The sequence below is a fragment of the Nicotiana attenuata genome, unplaced genomic scaffold, assembly GCF_001879085.1.
Source record: "Nicotiana attenuata strain UT unplaced genomic scaffold, NIATTr2, whole genome shotgun sequence".
Lineage (NCBI taxonomy): Eukaryota > Viridiplantae > Streptophyta > Magnoliopsida > Solanales > Solanaceae > Nicotiana > Nicotiana attenuata.
In genome coordinates this window covers 114,927-119,991 of record NW_017671422.1, presented here as the reverse complement: position 1 = coordinate 119,991, position 5,065 = coordinate 114,927, and positions in this window count along the sequence as shown.

The window sequence follows — 5,065 nt, the reverse complement described above, 5'->3', positions numbered from 1 at the left end:
ATAGCATCAAATTTCTTCAAAGTCCGAGGAAGTCCAACAACAAAGTCCATAGTGATCCTCTCCCACTTCCACTCGGGAATATCCATCTGCTGAAGTAAGCCACCCGGTCTCTGATGCTCGTATTTCACCTGCTGACAATTGAGACACCAAGCTACGAATCCCACAATATCTTTCTTCATTCTTCTCCACCAATAGTGTTGTCTAAGATCCTGATACATCTTCGCGGCACCCGGATGAATAGAATACCGCGAGCTATGGGCCTCGTCCAGAATAAACTCCCTAAGCCCATCCACATTGGGCACGCAAATCCGACCCTGCATCCTCAACACACCATCATCACCGATGGTCACATCTCTGGCATCATCATGCTGAACCCTGTCCTTAAGGACAAGCAAATGCGGGTCATCATACTGGTGCTCTCTGATGCGATCATATAAGGAAGACCGAGAAACTACACAAGCCAACACCCGACTAGGCTCTGATATATCTTGTCTCACAAACCGATTGTCCAAAGCCTGAACATCAACTGCAAGGGGTCTCTCCCCAATCGGAATGTACGCCAAACTCCTCATACTCACTGCCTTTCGGCTCAAAGCATCGGCCACTACGTTGGCCTTTCCTGGATGATACAGAATAGTAATATCATAATCCTTAAGTAACTCTAGCCACCTCCGCTGCCTCAAATTAAGATCCTTTTGCTTGAATAAATGCTGAAGACTGCGATGATCGGTGAATACCTTACAAGATACGCCATACAAGTAGTGCCTCCAAATCTTTAATGCATGAACTATGGAAACCAACTCCAAGTCATGAACAAGGTAGTTCTTCTCATGGGGCTTCAACTGACGAGAAGCATAAGCAATAACTCTACCCTCCTACATCAATACACAACCAATCCCAACTCTCGAAGCATCACAATATACGGTATATGAACCTGAAGCTGACGGCAAAACCAATACTGGAGTTGTGGTCAAGGCTATCTTGAGCTTCTGAAAGCTCTCCTCACACTCGTCCGACCATGCAAATGAAGCACCCTTCTGAGTCAACTTGGTCAAGGGCGATGCAATGGATGAAAATCCCTGAACAAATCGGCGATAATAGCCTGCTAACCCAAGAAAGCTACGAATCTCTGTGGCTGAGGACGGTCTAGGCCAACTCTGAACCGCCTCTATCTTCTTTGGATCAACCTGAATATCCTCGCTGTACACCACGTGTCGCAAGAAAGCCACTGAACTGAGCCAAAACTCACACTTGGAGAACTTTGCATAAAGTTTCTCCTCCCTCAATCTCTGCAATACAACTCGTAAATGCTCTGCGTGCTCCTCCTGCCTACGCGAGTAAACCAGAATATCATCAATGAAAACAATAATGAACGAATCCAGATAAGGTTGGAATATACTGTTCATCAAATGCATGAACGTTGCTGGGGCATTGGTCAGCCCGAAAGACATGACAAGAAACTCATAGTGACCATATCTAGTCCTGAAAGCAGTCTTATGAATATCTGAATCCCTGATCTTCAACTGGTGATAGCCCGAACGGAGATCAATCTTGGAGAACACCCTCGCTCCCTGAAGCTGGTCAAATAAATCATCAATGCGAGGCAGGGGATACTTGTTCTTAATTGTTACCTTGTTCAATTGCCTGTATTCAATGCATATTCTCATTGTGCCATCCTTCTTCTTTACAAACAAAACTGGTGCACCCCAAGGTGACACACTGGGCCGAATGAACCCCTTATCTATGAGTTCCTGAAGCTGCTCCTCCAATTCTTTTAACTCCGTTGGTGCCATACGATATGGAGGAATAGAGATGGGCTGAGTGCCTGGCACCAGGTCAATGCCAAAATCAATGTCCCTGTCCGGTGGAATGCCCGGCAGGTCTGCAGGAAACACATCGGGAAAATCCCTCACAACTGGAACATAATCGATACTAGGAGCCTCAGCTCCAACATCCAGCACAAACGCTAGACATGAAAGACAACCCTTCCCAACCATACGCTGGGCCTTCAAGAAAGAAATCACTCTACTCGGAACATAATCAGTCACACCATGCCACTCGATCCGCGGTACACCCGGCATACCAAAGTGACTGTCTTAGCATGACAGTCTAGAATAGCATGACACGGAGATAACCAATCCATGCCCAAAATAACATCAAAGTCCACCATGCTCAATAGCAATAGATCAACTCGGGTCTCCAGACCCCTAATAGTCACAACACACGACCGGTACACACGGTCCACAACAACAGTATCACCCACTGGGGTAGACACATGAACAGGTAAAGTAAGAAACTCCCGGGGCGCACTCAAATAGTGAGCAAAATATGAGGACACATAAGAATAGGTGGAACCGGGATCAAATAATACGGAGGCATCTCTGTGGCAGACTGAAACAATACCTGTAATGACAGCATCTGAAGCAATGGCATCTGTCCTGCCGAGAATAGCATAAAAACGAGCCTAGCCACCGCCTGATCGGCCTCCCCCTCTGGGGCGACCCCTGGCTGCCTGATCTCCACCCCTAGCTGGCTGGGCGGGTGGTGAAGTAACTGGAGCAGAAGTCCAGGGCTGACCCCTCTGCTGATGCTGACCGTCACGAAGTCGAGGACACTGCCTCCTCATGTGACCAAACTCTCCGCACTCATAACAACTACCCGGTGCTGGAGATAGGGACTGAAGGGAACCCCTCGCACCTGAGTGACTAGCAGATGCACTCGGCGCGGAAGAACCCTGAGCTGATAGGGCGCGAGATGAACTCTGAGTTGGGAGGGTGCTGAGTGAAGGCTTGCCCTGCTGAGGCCCATGATGACCACGACCTGAAGATGCCCCACGATACTCTGGACGGGCCGACTGAGCAGGCCTGAAAGAACGACCTCTACCATGCTGTAACTGGCCCCTCGAAGGAGCACCACTATAACTGCCCAATCCACGAGGCCTTTTGGCCTCTCTCTCCTCTCGCTCTCGACGGCAAACTGACTCGATCTCACGAGCGATATCCACCACCTCCTCGAACGTAGCACCCAATACTCTCTCTAGTCATCAGAATACGGAGATGGTAGTTAAGGCCATCCACAAATCTCCTGATCCTCTCACGATCTGACGGAATCATCCAGGTGGCATGACGAGCCAACTCCGAAAACCTCATCTCGTACTGGGTCACGGTCATATCTCCTTGCGTCAACCACTCAAACTGCCTACGCAGCTCCTCTCTACGGGACTGCGGTACATACTTCTCTAAGAAGAGAGTGGAGAACTGCTGCCAAGAAAGGGGCGCTGCACCAACCGGCCTACGCCTCTCATACGCCTCCCACCAAGTGAAGGCAGCCCCAGTAAACTGAAAGGTGGTAAATGCCACACCACTAGACTCAAGAATCCCTGCTGTACGGAGCATCCGCTGACACCTGTCAAGAAAACCCTGGGCATCCTCGCCCTCAGCACCACTGAATGTCGGAGGCTAGAGTCTACCAAACCTCTCAAGACGATGCTGCTCATCCTCCGGCATAACTGGAACCCTGAACTCCTGCACTGGTGCAACCGGCTGAGCTGGAGGTGCCTCTGGCGTCTGTAGTCCTTGCACTACCTGCTCAAGTGTGTGAGTAGCGGGGGTCTGGTTGCTCCCCCGGCCTGTGAAGTAGCTGCTGCTGTGGTGGCTGAAACTGCTTGAGCCAGGCCGGTGCAAACTGTCAAGATCTGTGTCAAGGTCTCTTGTAGACCTGGAATCACGATGGGCACAGCTGGTACCTGAACTGGTGCTGCTGGAGTCTGATCCGGAGCTGGGGCAGCTGGCGGATCAACAGATGCTGCCCTCGCTACTCTGCCTCTGCCACGACCACGACCGCGTCCACGGCCTCTGGTGACCTCAGTGGGTGGTACTGGTGGTCGTCCACCTCCTCCGCTAGCGCGAGTCCTCACCATCTGTGAGAGAATAGAATAAAGAGAGGTTTAGTACTCGGATCAACAAGTTCGCACGACAAGAATTTCAAGAAGATGAAGTTTTTTTCCTAAAGGTTCTGCAGCCTCTCGAGGATAAATACAGACGTCTCCGTACCGATCCGCGAGTCTCTACTAAACCGACTCATGACTTGCGAGACCAATGTAACCTAGGCTCTGATACCAAATTGTCACGACCCCAACCCCGGTCGTGATGGCGCCCAACACATTGCTAGGCAAGCCCGACCAATTAACACTCACAACCCCTTTTTGCATAAAATTCATTACCAATTACCAGAGTTAATTACCAATTCAACATCAACAGAAGTCAGAAACATAAAAATATGCGGAAAACCATACCAATATCTCTACAATAGCCCACCGATCCGGTGTCACAAGTCAAGAGCCTTTATTACAAGTTTTAAACAGCCTAACACAAAGATAGTCTAGAATATGCTGAAAGGTAAAAGATAGAAGGAGAAATCGGGTCTGCAGATGCCATGCAGCTACCTCGATGATGATCAGCAAGAAAGCTCTCACTATGCCTCGGGAACACCTGGATCTGCACGCAAGGTGCAGGGAGTAATGTGAGTACTCCGACCCGGTGAGTAATAATCATAAATAGTGGCTGACAGTAAGAAAACACGTAAAAGCACTAGGCAGTTCTATATCAAAGCAGTAAATCAACTTAAAGCAGCAAAATAGTGAAGAAGTCAAGTGAAATCTCTTTAGATCAGGTAAAACAGGTAGCTTATCAGGTATTAAACAAGTATAAATCCGTTACTCGAACACAGTAACCATATATCTCTCACAATAATCGAAATTAAAATAACCGTTGCGGCGTGCAGCCCGATCCGTACATTGCTGTGGCGCACAGCCCGATCCATATAAATAGTCGACTGCGCTCACTAGGGGTGTGCAGACTCCGGGAGGGGCTCCTACAGCCCAAGCGCTATATTGCTGCGGCGCGCAGCCCGATCCACATAAAGATTCGCTACGGCGTGCAGCCCGACCCATATAAGCATTTACTGCGGCGTGCAGCTCAATCCATAACATATATAACATCCTCACTGTTGGGTTCTCAACCCCTCTCAGTCATTTTACTCACTATCTCTCGGGCACAATAATATA